General features: G+C 48.3%; 1 pseudogene; it reads right to left on the bottom strand.

Annotated features, from left to right (window-relative positions):
- Positions 1 to 1,477: 1,477 nt before the first annotated feature.
- Positions 1,478 to 10,369, bottom strand: LOC133252989 (adiponectin receptor protein 1-like; annotated as a pseudogene).
- Between the last annotated feature and the right edge of the window lie 9,038 nt (positions 10,370 to 19,407).

A 19,407-nucleotide genomic window follows, 5' to 3' on the forward strand; every position in this document is an offset into this window, starting at 1 on the left:
ACAAAGAAGTAAAACTATTACTGCTTGCAGATGACATGATACTATACATGGGAAATCTTAAAGATGCCACCAAAAAGCTACTAGAGGTCATCAATGAGATCAGTAAAGTTTCAGGATACAAAATTAATATACAGAAATCAGTTATATTTTATATTCAACAGCAAAGTATCAGAAAGAGAAATTAAGAAAGCAATCTTATTTACAATTTACATCAAAAGGGATAAAAAGCATAGGAATAAATCTAAGGAGGTAAAACACTTATATTCAGGAAACCAAAAGACACTAATGAAAGAAACTTGGAAGACAGCACAAACAGATGGAGAGGCACACTGTGTTCATGGACTGGAAGAATTAATATTGTTAAGATGCCCAGTCTACCAAGCAATCTACAGATTCAGTGCAATACCTGGCAAAATGCCAATGGCAATTTTCACAGAACTAAAATTATCCTAAAATTTGTATGGAAACATGAAAGACCCCAAACAGCCAAAACAATCTTGAGAAAGAACAAAGCTGGAGGAACCATGTGCCCTGATTTCAAACTATACTACAAAGCTACAGTAATCAAAAAAGTTTGATACCAGCACAAAAAGAGACATAGAGCAGTGCAGCAGAATAGAGAGCCCAGAAGCAAACCCATGCTTTTCTGGGCTATTAAGCTTTGACATAGGAGGCAAGAGTATGCAGTGAAGAAAAGATAGCCTCTTCTATAAATGGTGTTGGGAAAACTGGATAGTTACATGCAAAAGAATCTAATTGAAGCACCTTTTCTTACACTATATTAAAAAAAATAAACTCAAAATGGATTAAGGGGCTTCTCTGATAGCTCAGTTGGTAAAGAATCCTCCTGCAATGCAGGAGACCCCAGTTTGATTCCTGGGTCGGGAAGATCTGCAGGAGAAGGGATAGACTACCCACTCCAGTATGCTTGGGCTTCCCTTGTGGCTCTGCTGATAAAGAATCCACCTGCAATGCTGGAGACCTGGGTTTGATCCCTGGGTTGGAAAGATCCCCTGGAGAAGGGAAAGGCTACCCACTCCAGTATTCTGGCCTGGAGAATCCCATGGACTGTAAATTCCATGGATTAAAGACTTAAGTGTAAGACCTGAAAACAGAAAACTTCTACAAGAAAACAGTCAGAATGCTCCTTGACATAGGTCCTTAGTAGTAATTTTTTTTTTTGATATGTCTCCTCAGGCAAGGGTAACCAAAGCAAAAAGAAACAAATGAGTTCACATCAAACTAAAAAATTTTTGCACAGTGACAGAAACTATGAACAAAATGAAAAGGCTGCCTACTGACTGGGAGAAGATATTTGCAAACAATATATCCAATAAGGGGTTAATATTCCAAAATATACGAAGACATTATACAACTGAATAGCAAAAAAGCAAGCAACGCAATTGAGAAGCAGGCAGAGGATCTGAATAGACATTTTTCCAATGAAGACATGCAAATGGACAAGAGACACAGGAAAAGATGCTCATCTCTGATCATCAGAGGCATGCAAATCAAAACTACAACCAGATACCACCTCACACCTGTCAGAATGCCTATCATAAAAAAGACAACAAATATCAGTGTGGGTGAGAATGTGAAGAAAAGGGACCCTCCTACATGTTGATGGGGGTGTCAGTTTGTGCAAATGCTACAGAGAAGTGCATGGAGGGTCCTTTAAAAATTAGAATATGATCCAGGAATTCTACTCCTCGGTATTTATCTAAAGAAAAAGAACACTAATTTGAAAAGGCACATGCACCCTTGTGTTTACTGCAGTATTATTTACAATAGTCAAGCTATGGAAGCAACTCAAGTGGTCATCAATAGATGAACGGATAAAGAACGTGTGGTGTGTCTGTGTGTGTTTGTAATGGAATATTACTCAGCCATTAGAAAGAACAAAAACTTGCCATTTGGCGCAGTATGGAAGGACCCTGGGGATATTTTGCTAAGTAAAAGAAGGCAGAGAAAAACAGTTGTATAATTTTGCTTATATGTGGAATCTAAAAAACAAATGATCAAACATAACAAAACCGAAGCAGTTATAGACACAAAGAACAAGCAAGTGGTTGCCAGAGCAGGGGAGGTGGGCAGAGGAGAGAACGAGTTGAGGGAGATTCAGTTCAGTTCACTTCAGTTGTGTCCGCCTCTTTGCGACCCCATGAATTACAGCACACCAGGCCTCCCTGTCCATCACCAACTCCCGGAGTTCACCCAGACCCACGTCCATCAAGTCAGTGATGCCATCCAGCCATATCATCCTCTGTCGTCCCCTTCTCCTCCTGCCCCCAATCCCTTCCAGCATCAGAGTCTTTTCCAATGAGTCAACTCTTCACATGAGGTGGCCAAAGTACTGGAGTTTCAGCTTCAGCATCATTCCCTCCAAAGAAATCCCAGGGCTGATCTCCTTCAGAATGGACTGGTTGGATCTCCCTGCAGTGCAAGGGACTCTCAAGAGTCTTCTCCAACACCACAGTTCAAAAGCATCAATTCTTCGGCGCTCAGCCTTCACAGTCCAACTCTCACATCCATACATGACCACAGGAAAAACCATAGCCTTGACTAGACGAACCTTTGTTGGCAAAGTAATGTCTCTGCTTTTGAATATGCTATCTAGGTTGGTCATAACTTTCCTTCCAAGGAGTAAGCGTCTTTTAATTTCATGGCTGCAGTCACCATCTGCAGTGATTTTGGAGCCCTTAAGAGGCACAAATTTCTGGTTGCAGAATAAATGAGTTGCAGTATGCAATGTAGGGGTTTCCCAAGGTGGCTCAGCAGTAAACAAACTGCCTGCCAGTGCAGGAGACTCAGGTTTGATCCCTGCATCAGAAAGATCCCCTGGAGAAGGAAATGGCAACCCACTCCAGTATTCTTGCCTGGAAAATCCCACAGACAGAGGAGCCTGGTGGGCTACAGTCCATGAGGTTGCAGAGTTGGACATGACTTAGTGACTAAATAACAACGATGAAATGTAGGGTGTTGGGAATATAGTCAGTAACTATGTAGTATCTTTGTATGGTGACAGATTGTAACTAGACTTATCATGGTGATCAGTTTGAAATGTATAGAAACATCGATCACTACTTTGTGTTAACAGGAACTAACGTAGTGCTGTAGGTCAATTATATTTCAAAAACAAACAGGCTCGAGGATAAGTGATCAGGTTGGTGGTTACCCAAGGTGGGCAGGGAAGGGGGACTGGATGGAGGCGGTCAAAAGGTACAAACTTCCAGTTATAAGACAAATAAGTACCAGAGATGTGATGTACAACATGAGAAACACATTAACCCTCCTGTACATTATATAATGAAAGTTCTTAAGAATAAATCCTAAGAGTTCTTATCACCAGGAAATTTGTTTTCTATTTGTTTTTTTCTTTTTTGCCTCCTGTACTCTTTTATTATCATCGTAGTCTTTGCATCAAGTTGCATAAGCAATGATAGCAGGTTTCTTTTGAAAGCTTGGTATTAAATATTAAGTATCTTTCCCCACTTTAATTTTACATTACTCTGCCAAGAAAAAAAAAATCAAAACTCAGGTTATCTGAAACCTGGACACACTTCCATGGTTAGCCAGACTGTGTAAAAGTTGGTGGCTTTGTTCTTCCTGGTTTGTGAGCAGGCCCAGGCCCTAGAAAGATGGGCCCAGGTTATAACTGGTTTTGAAAAGTATGCCACAAAAATGGATGGCCTGTTATAAGCCAGGTTACAAAGTCAGGATGGGGTGAGGGAGGGACAGTTTCTTCCAGAAACAGAATTTCTGAAGAGTCCCAGCCCATCTCTTTTCCCCAGAATGCTGGGAGGAGGGCTCAGAGCTCACGGTGAGCTTCGCAGCCCCGTCTCTGGGAGGGGACAGCAGGTGCCTGGCCAAGGGGACAGCTGGGAGGCAGGGTGGCCACGCCTGCCCTCCCCCACCTTTCTCAGGGAGGAAATGGAGAGTTTATTGCCCAGTGAGTGTGAAGTGGGCTGAAGCGTGGTCGGTACTGAATTCTCTAAGACGTTTCTTCTAGAAACAGGCAACTCAGACTCTTCCTCTCACTTCAGCAAAGAAGTTATTTTAAAAGCACTTGGGAAGTTCTCCTGCACCCTCAGGGGGCGGCTCAGAGGAGAGAGTCATCAGTACAGCCCCCTTCCAGGCCATATCGGAACTCCTGAAGGTTGGAGACACCATAGCAGTGGGTGAAGGCAGCTTCCGCTACCAGGACAAGGAAGATCTGATGAGACTGGAAGCATATGTCGAATTTTCCAGGGAAGAAGCGCTCGGGAACGCATGCGGCATAGAGGGCGGCTCTGGCGATGTACATCAGAGCCATGAGGAAGAACCAGCCATCTGGGCCACCATGGTGGCCTTGATGAAGTCCTCTGTGATTGTGAACTGCATAGTAGGCATGATGCCACTCAAGCTAAGCCCCGGGAACACTCCTGCTCTTGTCTGCCGGTGCTTAGGAGTGGTGAACTGGTCCCACCGTGCCACGATGATGGCAGAGATGCCCAGAACACAGACGATGGATGTAGATGAGCCATGGCTGTGGGGAGCAGTAGAAGGAGTAGTAGAGCCAGGGGCCAAAGCTCCCCATAATCAGGAGGGCAATCCCTGCATAATCCAGTTCTGAGAAAGTCCAAGAGACTTTCCCTGAATGACAGTAGACAGTGTGAAATAGCCAGGAGAAGCTGAGGCCGAGCACCACTCCCAGGAGGAACATCCCAAACACCACCTTCTCCTGAAAGGGGAGCTGTGAAGTACATGTGTGGTCTGAGAGCGTGGTCAGGATTCCCAGAAACAGAAACAGCACAAAGCCACGCAGGAGGGTCCAGATGTTGCCAGTCCCCGTGTAGATGCAGAAGATGATGCTCTTGAAGCAGGCCCAGAAGGGGGGCATGGTGGCCAGTGGCCGTGCGACAGGCAGTTGCTGTCCTTCAGCCAGTCCGGAGCACATCGTATGGGATGGCCCTCCAGCACCCCTCCCAGACCTCGTGCACAAGCTCCTCCTCCTCCTCCTCCATGGCATGGTGGGCCTGCAGGGGCCCGCACCTCCTCCCTCACCTCCTGAGGCCCTGGGTATGCCTGCTCCTCTTCAGCCTTGGTTGGGTTGCTGATTGCCCACTTGCCCGTCTTCTCTACCCAGGCTCCCAGCTCTGCCAGCTCCACTGTGTCAGCTGCCCTGATGCCAGCAGGAGCCCCGTTGCCCTGGGCCACCAAGAGTCCCTTGTGAGACGATATCCGGCTGGTACCTCAGGGCCCTCCGGCTTTAGCTTGGGGAAAGGGTGGGGTCTCTCAGCCCCAAGGGGCAGAGAGCTCCCTGTGGTGGGAGACAGGCGGGCAGAGGGCTTTACTGGGGGCCATGCACCTGGCGCTATATCCTGCATCGCTGGAGACAGCCTGCGGCCAAGCCTTTTTTCTATTTCTTTCATTGTATGTCTGTATGAGACATAAGAGATGTGGGTTCGATTCCTCGGTGGGGAAGATCCCCTGGAGGAAGGCATGGCAACCCACTCCAGTATTCTTGCCTGGAGAATCCCATGGACAGAAGAACCTGACGGGCTACAGTCCACAGGGTTGCAAAGAGTCAGACACGACTGAAGCGACTGAGGACGCACACATGCATGAGATGATGGTGTTCATTAAACTTACTGTGATGATCATTTCATGGTCATAGAAGTCAGATCAGTCCACTGCAGCCCCTAAGTCAGACCACGCTGTGAACCTGGCTCTTGTTTGTTTGGAGAATCTGCTCTCTCCCTCTGAAATGTCCACACATCACCCCAAAATATCCAGGCCCAAGCACCCTCACGACCACATCATTCTACATGCCACTGGCTCTTCTATGCACGCTGTGAGGGCAGGACGTTCACCTTTCTGTAGTTGAAGCAAGTGTGTTTTCCTTATTTCATTAGATCTGCTGTGTGTTTCATCCTGACACTTCTGTTTCCTGGAACTGAGTTGTCGCCCACACTCAGCCCACTCCCCTTCCAGCTCTTCCCCTCTGTTCTGCCTCCAAGTGCCCCGGTGTGATCCCCCAGTGCTCTGATCAATTCTTCAGCCAACACCATCCTGTTTTGGGGCCTGTTCACTCTCGCTGGCTAGTATCCAGCTACTTCTCATGGTTTCTTGCTCTTATTCCACACTGTGAAGGACCACCTGTGAATTTTCAGGTTTATTTCCTTCCTCACTTATATGAACTTGAGACCCAGAAGGGTCCCCCATCCTGTCCACTCCCAGTTCAGGGAACAAGGTCAGGGCAGGCAGACCCCTCCTAGGGTGACCCAGCCTCGGCCACCTGGCCTCTTCCAACATGGCAGTCAGTGCAGCAGGCAGGATCCCCTCCTGGGCATCCCCCAGGATGGGCAGGTGAAAGAGTGCCGGGGACCAGCCTCGGCTGATCCAGGGTATTCGAAGGAGAGACGGCGTAGGCGAGGATCAGGATACGATAGCTTAATTAAACGTTAATTAAGGATATAAAGAGTAATAGAATGAGGATAGCTCAGTAGGAAAATTCAGTGGAGAAAAGAGGCTGAGTAGCTTGGTTTACGCGGGAGACCAATAAAACTTCAAGACAAGAAGTTTGCACCACTTACGTAGGCCGCAGGCGTCCTTCCGTTCTCCCGAAGGAGAGGAGACACTGAGGCCTCCCCGGTCGGATCTTAGAAGCCCAGGCATAATTAGTAAGCATGGTGGGTTCCGCGCTCCAGATGGAGACTCAGCCAGAGTGAGAGAGAGAGCGACATGGGGAGACCAGTATTTCGAGAAACTGATCCCAATTCTTTATTTTCCAGAGTCTGTTTTTATACACTGAGATGTTATGCAAAAGTCACGCGGGGTCAGCAGTCCTGACTTTTATCAAAGTCAGGTGCTTCATACAAATGTATACAGAGGTCTTAGGGGTGTTACATCATCTTCTGGCTGGGGGGGCCTGCTGACAATTTACGACCCTCTCCTTGTGACAGCAGTCAATCAACCAGGACACTTATTTCTCCAGGGCTGATTATTCTCAAAACAGACGCCACCCAAATAAAGTTACATTCCTACAGGGTAAGGGTGTAGTGGGTTTTAGTTAAGGAAAGAATTTACTTAGCCTAAGGTCTAACGTGATTAATATCAAAGGTTAATTCTATATATTCATTAATGTGTGTAAGGGCAGGGGATATGGAGACTTAGCAACAAACATTGGCTCAACAAATGAAAAACTCTTCACCAATACAATTTCTAATTAGCCCACTATACTTATAGTTTTCTAACTTCTCTAAAGAACCTGTTTTTAGAGGGTTTAAAGCATCTTGTGCCTCTCACGGTTGGGAGGCTGTGAGCAATCACATGTGGCCGGACGAGCCTGTCAGGCAGGCTAGAGAACCTTCAGAGGAGTTTGTAGGTTAAAACACTCTTATCACGCCCAGGAATTATTATTAACTGGAGCTCTAGGTTAACTCCTTCTCCGAAAGAGGTGGTGGGGGACAGCCCCCCGTAAAGTCAGAGATGTAGGTAAGAGCACAAAGTAGTAAAGTAGGCAGGCTCTGGTTATGGGGATAGACGCTCGAGGATTTCCAGGGGGACTCCTGAGGCTCGATCCCGCCTTTGCGTATGTCGAGCCTCCTTCCTCATGACCTTTGTCACGGGCGGAGTACCTCACTCTGGCCCCCAACAAAAGAGGAAAGAGGCATTAGTGTCACAGACCTGGGCACCAGGCACCCTGCCAGAAGGATGCTGGGGTGACTTGGTTCTGGACCAGGGCCATGTTCTCCACACAACAGGGGGTTCCTTTGGTTCTGTCGCCACTGAGCAAAAGGTGAGCAGGAAGGGTGTTTGTGGGACGGTGGAGGTTCTACAGGGCATGGCCGTTGTGCAATGACCCGGGAGGGCACTATCGATGGCATGTGGTCTTGGGGCAGGGCAGCAGCCTAAGCACCCACCGGCCTCCCTGCCCACGCCTCCCCAGGCCCCCACAGGCACCCAGCAAATGCCCTCAGGAAGAACAGTTGTGTCCACAGGGCCCAGGCCTTCAGGACACAGGGGTCAACCTGTGTGACACCACATGGCCCCCGTGGCCCTGGCCTCTCCCAGGGCGACACCCACTCCTGGCTGCAGTGGAGCCTGGGCTGGGTCACAGAAAGGGGCTTTATCCCCCCTGGTCCAGACTTGCTGTTGCATCAGAAAACTCAACAGAGCAGGAGACTGACGAGGAGACCACGGGCTGCTGTGTCGGGTCTTCAGTGTGAGGAATGAGCAAACCTCCCCTTGAATGGACCTGGAATTGCTCATGAGGTCTGCACTCATCTCTGCATGGCGCTCCTTCCTGGGACTTGAGTTTAGTGGCTGAATCCAGCTGCTTTAGGAGAACAGAGCGTGAAGTACTCTCTAGAAGTCTGCTGCAGAGCTGGGCTGTGGCCCGGTTTTCCTATGAAAGTAATGAATGCAAACACAGGAGATGCTGTTGGGAATTAAAGGAAAGCAAGTGTTTTTGTAAGCTGTGAACGCAGACTGGGCCTGCAGCCAACGACTCTTGGTCCTGTTGGCTTGTTACGTATCAGAGAAATAATTCCATATCAAACTGGAAATGTGTTAATGCACTTACATTACTCACATCACACTTTTCACACCTGCTTCTTGTGAACTCCCAAAACTGCTTGGATTTGCTCTGAAAGCAAGCATCTCCACCAGGCTGAAGAGCCTCACGCCCCACACAGGGCAAGTCAGTGTAGTAGGAGGCTCTCAGGTGGAGGCAGTTCCGGGAAGAGAGGGAGGCACCTGGCACTGGGTGAGGCCCCAGGAGGGACATGTCCTCACAGCTGGACGGAGTGACCACACGTCCCCACAGCAGGATGGAGTGACCACACATCCCCACAGCTGGATGGAGTGACCACACATCCCCACAGCAGGACGGAATGGCCTCATCTCCTCACAGCTGGACAGAGTGGCCACATGTCCCCACAGCTGGACAGAGTGGCCACACATCCCCACAGCTGGACGGAGTGGCCTCATCTCCTCACAGCTGGACGGACTGGCCACACGTCCCCACAGCTGGAAGGAGTGACCACACGTCCCCACAGCAGGACAGAGTGACCACACATCCCCACAGCAGGACGGAATGGCCTCATCTCCTCACAGCTGGACAGAGTGGCCACACGTCCCCACAGCTGGACGGAGTGGCCACACGTCCCCACAGCTGGACGGAGTGGCCTCATCTCCTCACAGCTGGACGGAGTGGCCACACGTCCCCACAGCTGGAAGGAGTGACCACACGTCTCCACAGCAGGACGGAGTGACCACATGTCCTCATGGCTGGGCGGAGTGGCTACACGTCCCCACAGCTGGACGGAATGGCCTCATCTCCTCACAGATGGACGGAGTGGCCACACGTCCCCACAGCTGGATGGAGTGACCACATGTCCCCACAGCTGGACAGAATGGCCTCATCTCCTCACAGCTGGACGGAGTGGCCACACATCCCCACAGCTGGACAGAATGGCCTCATCTCCTCACAGCTGGATGGAGTGGCCACACGTCCCCACAGCTGGACGGAATGACCACACGTGCCCACGGCTGGACGGAGTGGCCACACGTCCCCATGGCTGGACGGAGTGGCCACACGTCCCCACGGCTGGACGGAGTGGCCTCACGTCCCCACGGCTGGATGGAGTGGCCTCATGTCCTCACGGCTGGATGGAGTGGCCTCATGTCCCCACAGCAGGATGGAGTGACCACACGTCCCCAAGGCTGGACGGAGTGACCACACATCCCCACGGCTGGGCGGAGTGGCCTCACATCCCCACGGCTGGAAGGAGTGGCCGCACGTCCCCACAGCTGGATGGAGTGGCCTCATGTCCTCACAGCTGGATGGAGTGACCACACGTCCTCACAGCTGGACAGAGTGGCCTGGCTGCTCCACTGGGAGCATCAGGGGACAGAGGCAGTGGAGGAAGGGAGAGGGTCCAGTGTTCTGATGTTGCTGGTGATCCAACTGTGGTGCTCCAGGGACTATGACCTGGGGGAACGATGCACCTCAGCCTTGGAGGAACTGCTGTTCCCAAAGGATTTGGGGGGCCACCCTAGAGGAGGAAGCTCACCCCCTGACTGCCCCCTTGTGCAGCAGCAGCAGGGAGGATTTCTCCAGCCAGTCCCTCTCCCAGAGCAGAACCAAGGAGGCACCACAGGCCACCAGCCACTAGAGAGGCCCGGGCTGGTCAGAGGGGCAGGAGCCCTGTTGTCAGGACAGTCTCAGCTGGGCTCCATTCCCCACTCATTTGTTTAAAATCCTCCCCATCCCTTTCTCACAGGCACCCTAGTGCCTCCCCACCAATACCTCCTCCCCCTGCTGCCTCCCTCCCCGCTCCTCCCCCCCACCATCTAGCCCCTCACTGCCCCCCGCCCGCACCATCTCACCCCCACCTCCTAAGGGTCCTGAGCTGCCATTCGGTGTTTCAGCTGAGCCCAGCTGGCACCCTCACCAACCAACCTGGCCAAGAACCAAAAGCAAAAACAGCGACAGAGAATCCTAAGAGGAGAGTCAGTGAAAGTGACTTTATTTCACCCCATGGTGTTTACTCTGGGAGCTAAGAAAAGATATGCCAGGGTCCATTCGGTCCAGAAAGCAGGTTCTCAGCCATCTGGGCAGGGCCTCCAGGACTCTGAGGGTGCAGCTCAAATTATTCAAACTGTGATGTTCAGACAACTAGTGTCTGTTTATGGATAAACATGCCTCCAAAAATCCTGTGTGTGTGTGTGTGTGTGAGATTTAAGGGAGGTCATTTAGAGAAAAGTTCCCATATTTTCTGATGAATAATCGTGGTTTGCAAGAAAAAGAAATTTGCAAATTGCATACTTGAGATGACAATAGTTTATATGTTCCTGGCTTTGGAATCACTGGTGAAATTTAAATAAAACAGTAAAACCATTGCTCTTTCCAAGCACTTAAAATTCAGAAAGAAAATCATTATAAATTTGGAAGCACCAAGTGAAGGTGAATCCAGTGGAAGGCTAGTGTCTAGTGATCGACCTAGTGGACGAAAACAACAGCTCCCACCTTGCCCACTTCCTGCAACCCCCCAGCATCCACTCCATGGGAGAGAGGGGAGCACCCCTGCTTCCTGGTTAGGGGCACTGGCCTGGCGGGTCCTGCCCCAGGGAGCCTAGCAACCGGGCCCTTTAGCTGGAGGAGCTCCCTGCTCAGTGCCTTGCAGCCCCTTCAAAGGATGGAAGCTAGTCTGTGAGCAAAATGCATTCTTGGTTTGGTTTCTAGAACTTTCCAAGCAGATGCTGAGTCTATTAACAATAAACACATCCCTCTAGTTTGGAAGGCGTGACTGGAAAATGCTGTAGAATTATTTTGGCTTAGGAATTTAGAATTTAATTTCAGTTCCAGATGTTAGGACATGTCTAGAGTTATTTTCCCCATGACATTAAAAAAAAATGTGTACTTTCTATTACAAATTTGAAAATGCACAGAAATTTTGAAAAATTAAGCAGAGAAAATCCAGGTATCATCATGCCAGCCTCTGTCTCTGTCTCTGAATGTCTCCCTCCCGATATTTGAAAGGAATTTGCAACACCTCAACCCTGCTCCCCAAATGTGTCACTATTAATCTCCTTTTCTCCTAAGAACAGGGGCATCCTATTACAAAACCACAAGAGGGTCATCACAGCTCAGAAGCGTATAAGCTTGTGCAGCCCTTGCTCCACATTCCCCTTCCAGGGTTACCCTGAGCACATCACGTGTAGCCACGTTTCTGGGTCCACTCATCACATAGTCTCATGTTTCCTGGTCTCCTTCAGTTTGGAGCAGCTCTCTTGATGTTTCCTCCAGAGCAGTGGCTCTCTAATTTTTTATTTTTAGTTTCTATACTTTAAAATTCACTCTTTGTGATGTTCAATTCTGAGTTTTGACAAATGCACCATTGTGCAAGATTCAAACCAGAACATCACTCCTGAAAACTCCTTCCTGTTGCCTCTTCCAGTCCAGCTCCTCCCCTGCTCTCAGTGCACAGAACCTACGAATCTGTGATGTACCTTATGGTTCTGTCTTTGCCGGGAAGTCATCTATAGAAACACAAAAGGCCTCGAATAGCCAAAGCAATCTTGAGAAAGAGAAATGGAGCTGGAGAAATCAGGCTCCCTGACTTCAGACTACACTTGAAAGCTACATTCATCAAAACTGTATGCTACTGGCACAAAAACAGAAATAAAGATCAACAGAACAGGATAGGAAGTCCAGAGATAAATCCACGCACCTAGCGTCACCTAATCTATGACAAAGGAGGCCAAAATATATGATGGAGAAAAGATAGTCTCTTTTTAATAAGTGGTGCTGGGGAAATGACAGCTACATGCAAACAAATGAAGCTGGAACACTCCCTAGTGCCACACACAAAAATAAAATAAAGACCTAAATGTAGGACCTGATACTATAAAACTCTTAGAGGGAAATGTAGGCAGAACACTCTTTGACATAAATCACAGCAAGATCTTTTTTAATCCACTGCCTACAGTAAAGAAAATAAAAACAAAAATAAACAAATGGGACCTAAGTAAACTTAAAAACTTTTGCACAGCAAAGGAAACCACAAACAAAACAAAAAGACAACCCATAGATTGGGAGAAAACATTTGCAAATGAAGCAACCAGCAAGGGATTAATCTCCAAAATATACAAACAGCTCATGCAGCTCAATATAAAATAAATAAATAAATAAACAACCCAATTTAAAAAGTGGGCAGAAAGTCTAAATAGACATTTCTCCATAGAAGACATACAGACGGCCGATAAACACATGAAAAGATGTTCAACATAGCTCGTTATTAGAGAAATGCAAATGCAAGCCAAAACTACAATGACGCATCACCTCACATCAGTCAGACTGGCCATCATCAAAAAAATCTACAAACTATACATGCTGTAGAGTGTGTAGAGAAAAGAGAACCCTCTTACACTGAAGGTGGGAATGCATGTTGGTTCAGGCACTATGGAGGATGATATGGAGGTTCCTCAGAAAGCTAAAAATTGAGCTACCATATGATCTGGCAATCCCACTCCTGGGCATATACCCAGAGGAAACTCTAGTTTGAAAAGATGCATGCACCCCAGTGTTCACTGCAGCAATATTTACAATAGCCAGGACGTGGAAGCAACGTAATGGTCCATCAACAGAAGAATGGATAAAGATGTGATGCATATATATACAATGGAATCTCACTCAGCCATTAAAAGGAGTGAGATTGTGCCATTTGCAGCAACATAGATGGACCTAGAGAGTGTCATACTGAGTGAAGTGAGTTAGGAAGAGAAAGACAAGTACATATGACATCACTTATATGTGGAATCTTAAAAAAGGGGGGTACAAATGGACTTATTTACAAAAGAGAAATAGAGTTACAGATGCAGAAACCAAACACGGTTACCAGGGGATGGGGCTGGGATACATCGGGGGATTGGGATCGGCATATACACACCACTTTACATAAAACAGATAACTAGCAAGAACCTACTGTGTAGCACAAGGAACTCAACTCAATACTCTGGAATGACGTATACGGGAAAAGAATCTAAAAAAGAGTGGATGCATGTATATGGTAACTGATTCAGTTTGCTGTACACCTGAGACTAAAACAGCACTGTAAATCAACTCTACTGCAATAGAAACAAACAGCAGGCCACCTGCAGGCAGACCTCAGACACACTGTGGGTTTGGTTCCGTGCTTACTTGCGTGCTCAGTACCTTCAGTCGTGTCTGACTCTTTTCGACCCCATGGACTGTAGCCCTCCAGGCTCCTCCATCCGTGAGATTCTCCAAGCAAGAATATTGCGATGCCTTCCTTCAGGGAATCTTCCTGATCCAGGAATCAAACTGGTGTCTCCTGCGCTGCAGGATTCTTTACCCACTGAGCCATCTGGGAAGCCCTGGGTTTGGTTCCAGACCACAGCAATAAAGCAAAAATCGCGGTGAAGTGAGACAGCAACTCTTTGGTTTCTTGGTGCATATAAAGTTAGATTTATACCATACTGTAGTCTGTTAATTGTGCGATTAAACCCAGCAGGACCCTAAAGGCCCTTTGCAGGAACAGGCCCCTCACCATATCCCTTGCCTCTTGTTTAGAGAAGACTTAGCCTCCTAGACCTCCCTTGAGTTCTGAAGAGCAAATTTAGTCAGACAAGTGAGAAAACGCAGAAACAAAGGAAAACAGTCAAGCTAGACCAAAAAAAAAAAAAAGTAATCATTAAACTAAGTCAAGGGCCTTTAGCTCCTCCTCAAGTATTGTAGATAATTGTTATTGTTGTTCAGTTGCTAAGTCACTCCATGAGTGCTGTATGTGTCACCAAGTGACTCTATGCGACCCTGTAGATTGCAGCATGCCAGGCTTCCCTGTCCCTCACTGTCTCCTGGAGTTTGCCCAAGTTCATGTCCACTGAGTCGGTGATGCCTTCCAACCATCTAATCCTCTATTGCCCCCTTCTTTTGCCTTCAATCTTTCCCAGCATCAGGGTCTTTCCCAATGAGTCAGTTGGCTGTTCGCATCAGGTGGCCAAAGTGTTGGAGCTTCATCTTCAACATCAGTCCCTCCAATGAGTATTCAGAGTTGATTCCTTCGAGATATAGAATATAGATAATATTCTCAGCCATATTCTTGAACTGTTTTGCAGATATTGAGACCCGCCCCCACCAACAGGTCGGAGAATTTAACTGTGTGCTGCCCACCAGCCTGCAGCCCTCAGATGGCTGGAACCAGAAGGCCAATGATGTTGACTCCCCCTTACTTCACAACTAGCCAATCAGAGGAATGTCCACAAGCTGATCACATACCCCAAGACCTCTCCTCACAGTGTCTTTAAAAGCTTCCCCAGGAGCCATCAGGGAGTTTGGGTCTTTAGAAACTGAGCTGCCTGTCCTTAGAGCCTGACGCCCACACCAGGCACCTTGCACCTGATGCTCCCCTCTCCCCCTCCACCACCCGGGGCCAGTAAGTGGGCCTTGCTGAGGAGCTGATGAGCAGACCTGAGTTTGGTTCAATGACATGATCTGTAAAAAGCAGCCTACATACTGTACATACTGTTCTTCACTAAGTATTAATAGTCATGTCCGGCGCTTTGCAATCCCTTGGATTGTAGTTCCCCAGGCTCCTCTGTTCATGAAATTCTCTAGGCAAGAATACTGGAGTGGGTTGCCATTTCCTTCTCTAGGAGATCTTCCCGACCCAGGGATCAAACCCAGATCTCCTGCATTGCAGACAGATTCTTTACCGTCTGAGACACCAGGGAAGTCCATAGTCTGTATGAAATAAATACTTTATTGCTAAAAATGCAAACCATCATCTGACGGCACAATTTAAAAAAAAAAAAAAAGCAGTGTCTGGGAAGCGGGGTAAAGACAAGTACAGTGAAGGGAGGCATGGAGCCAAACAACACGTGACCTCGGAAGGCTTCTTTCTCAGCTTAAACCACTGAGGCCCACCAGAGCTGCTGCACCTGCTCACAGCTTGATCTTTCGACTCTGACCAGTCTGTTCCAACCTTCACCCCGTGAAGGACAGTGGTCGTTTCCAGCCTTTGGTCATACAAATGAAGATGCTACAAGTATCCACATGCGGGTTTTGTGTGCAGGTAAGTTTTCACTTCTTTAGGGGAAATGCCCAGGGCATGATTTGGGGCATATGGTAGGTGTAGGTTCAATTTTTAAAGAAATTGTGGGCGGATGTCTGGAGTGGCTGTGCAGGTTCTTGCAACACTGCAGGGGACCCAGCACCCAGGTCAGCAGCTGCAGGCTTTGTGTGCAGCATTCTAGAAGATGCCTAGCATAGCTTAAGGTTTAATTTGCAAACCCCTACTGACTACTGATGAGCGTCTTTTCCTGTGCTCACTTGTCATCCATACATCTTCTTTGGTGATCATTTTTCACTGGGCTGTTTGTTTTCTTATTGTTGAGTGTGAAGAGTTCTTTGTATATTCCAGATACAAGTCTTTTGTCAGATACGTGATTTGCAAGTCTTTTTCAGATATTGTATTTTTGAATTTTAGAATTTCCATTAGGTTCTTTTTATAATTTCTCTTTCTCTGCTAAGAACTTCCATCTTTCCATTCATTTCATTCCATTCATCTCAAGTGTTCGATTTTGATGGAAGAAAGAAGTAATCAGTGATGCTCCAAGAGTCTCTCAAGTGGAGCCAGCAACTACCGGGGCCATGCACGTGTCCAGCTGGGATGGATGCCCTCCGCCCCATGACCTGATGGAGTCCCGATCCCCTTGCTGTGTGGTGGATCCAGGGTCAGCTCAGCTTCCAAAGCTTGTGCTCTTCTGTTGAGTCTCCGCAGCAAGGCTGCAGCTCTGGGGTTGGTGTCAGGCTTGGGTAGTGGTTCATGCAGAATTCATCCTTTTTGGTGGTTCGTGTGGAATTCTGTAACTTTGACTCCAGGACAAGTACCTTGTGGAATAGTCCATATCCCAGATCTTATCAACCAAGATAATCAAGTGGCAGCACAAAAGAAAGGAGTTACTTGGGGTCTTAAAAACTGCAACCTAGGAGACCCAGATTCAGGTAACCTGGGAAGGATGTTCAGGGAAGAGAGTCAGGGACCACTGAAGACAAAAAGCCATGAGGCCTTTTTGTTCGAAGTTGCCTGGCCTGACCCTGACAGGAGCTGGAACACACTTGTCCTAAAGGGACCATGAGTCGTTTTAGGGCCAGGGCCCGGTAAGTAGAGAGACCGTCACCAGGTTCTGGAGATGTTCTGGGTGACTTTACTGAGTCATGGGCTGAGAGTCCATCCAGGCTGGGACTACATAATTCTCATCCTCGGAGGCCTCTGTCTCTATCTGAGAGACTCTTGGAGCATCACTGACTCCACTTCGCTTTTCCTTTCACAACTTGATTGTTCCATTCGGTTAAAATGCAGACACTGAAGCCAAAGATGACAAAAAGAATTCACATTCAAAACGTATTTGTGTGTTTTGGTCCCTGATGCAGCGGGGATGGTAGCTCAAGTAGAACGGGGGAGGGGAGCGAGCTGGGTGGGGACCTACTTCCGGAGTGGGTGGCGCAACCGGGCGCAGATGGATGCTGGGCAGCAGGGCGGCCAGTGCAGCTCGGTGACCCTGCCCCAGTCCCACACCCTGAGAGCACACATGATTAGTCTGACATTCTGCCTGCGACGTTTACATCACAGAATCAGGGAAATGCCCTCTTCAGGCTTGTCCCCCAGAGAGCGGATTGTCAAGCAGTGACCTGTGTACCACTGCCATGAATGTCCCCCTGGACCACGCAGACCCTCGCCGTGGGCATCCAGTCACGCCAGGGGAGGTTGCCAGGCCACAGTGCCCCGGCCACCAGGGGGCACCCAGCAAGGCTCCTGGGAGAGTCACTGTCCAGGCTGCACTGGCACTAGCTTACTTTCCATGTAAAAAGTTTTTCAGTTCAGTTCAGTCACTGAGTCGTGTCTGACTCTTTGCCACCCCATGGACTGTAGCACGCCAGGCTTCCCTGTCCATCACCAACTCCCAGAGCTTACTCAAACTCATGTCCATCGAGTCAGTGATGCAATTCAACCATCTCATCCTCTGTTGTCCCCTTCTCCTCCTGCCTTCAATCTTTCCCAGCATCAGGGTCTTTTCCAACGAGTCAATTCTTCGCATCAGGTGCCCAAAGTGTTGGAGTTTCAGCTTCAGCATCAATCCTTCCAATGAATATTCAGGACTGATTTCCTTTAGGATGGATTGGTTGGATCTCCTTGCAGTTCAAGGGACTCTCAAGAGTCTTCTCCAAAACCACAGTTAAAAAGCATCAATTCTTTGGCACTCATCTTTCTTTATAATCCAAATTTCACATCCATACATGACCACTGGAAAAACCATAGCTTTGACTAGACAGACCTTTGTTGGCAAAGTAATGTCTTTGTTTTCTAATATGCTGTCTAGGTTGGTCATAGCTTTTCTTCCAAGGAGCAAGTGTCTTTTAATTTCATGGCTGCAGTCACCATCTGCAGTGATTTTGGAGCCCCCCAAAATGAAGTGTCTCTCTGTTTCCATCATTTCCCCATCTATTTACCATGAAGTGATGGAACCGGATGCCATAATCTTAGTTTTCTGGATGTTGAATTTTAAGTCAACTTTTTCACTCTCCCTCCTTTTTGACTTTCATCAAGAGGCTCTTTAGTTCTTCTTCGCTTTCTGCCATAATGTAGTGTCATCTGCATAAAAAGTTTTAATGTGTCCTTTTTATGCCAAAATGTAGGGCTTCCTTGGTGACTCAGATGGTGAAGAATCTACCTGTAATGCAGGAGACCCGGGTTTGATCCCTGCTTTGGGAGATCCCTGGAGACAAGAATGGCAATCCACTCCAGTATTCTTGCCTGGAGAATCCCATGGACAGAGCAGCCTGGCGGGCTGCAGACTACAGTCCATGGAGTCACAAAGAGTTGGATACAACCGAGCGACTAACACTTTCACTTTCATATACAGCATAAAACTTGCCATCCTGGCCATTTTTAAGAGCACAGCTCAGCCGTGTGAAGCATGTTCACCCAGCTGTGGACCACCTCCAGAGCCTTTTCATCTCCTGAACTGAAGCTCTGCCCCCGAAACACGGACTCCCTGGCCCCTCCCCAGCCCCGGCCCCCAGGCCCACCATCTACCTTCGGTCTCTATGGATCTGACTCCTCCAGGGACCTCGGGTAAGGGAATTGTCCAGGCTTGTCCTCTGGCGTTTGGCTTATGTCCCTGAGCACAGTGTCCTCGAGGTTCACCCACGTGGCAGCACCTGTTGGCGTCCCTCCTCCCTGAGGCCGAGCAGTACTCCACTGTGAGGATCACGCTCTATTCACCCATCATCCATCAGTGAGCACTTGTCAATTACGTTACACCATCTTTTCTTGATAAAGTAACACAGGTACTTAGGGTTTTAAATGTTCAGGTTTTAAATGTTTAAAAGACATAGAATGAAAGACAGTCTTCCCACTATGCGGCCCTCCAACCCTCAGAGCAAGAGTAAGACTCAGGCGGAAACTGGCTCGCGTGTCCCGTCCTCCCAGCTCCTCTCCACGGCCGTAAAGGCCCAACCAGCGTCCCTTGCGGACTCACCGAGGTTCGTGTCCAGGTCCCTGTGTTGTCATGGCTGACCTTTCGGGGATGCTGGTGCCCCCACAGGCTGACGCCTCAGGACTGTGACCCCCTGGAGGAGAAGCTTGGAGTGGGGAGGGCTCCTGGGGACATGGCCCATTCAGATGCTGCTTTCTGGGCCATCTTTGGCAGCCGGTGTTTCCTGGAGGATTATCTGCTTCACCCTTTGTTTGTCTTGGATTGAGAGGATCCTTTCATTTCCTCTGCTGCTCTGCTTATTTCCTGTTCTCTTCTTAAAATTCTGTGTTTGTTTCTCTTTCTATTATTCCTGATGGAATTATCTACTGTTTTTATCTATTTTATAGGTTTTTTCCCCTC

Source organism: Bos javanicus, chromosome 1 (genome assembly GCF_032452875.1).
Source record: "Bos javanicus breed banteng chromosome 1, ARS-OSU_banteng_1.0, whole genome shotgun sequence".
In the NCBI taxonomy this organism is placed as follows: domain Eukaryota; kingdom Metazoa; phylum Chordata; class Mammalia; order Artiodactyla; family Bovidae; genus Bos; species Bos javanicus.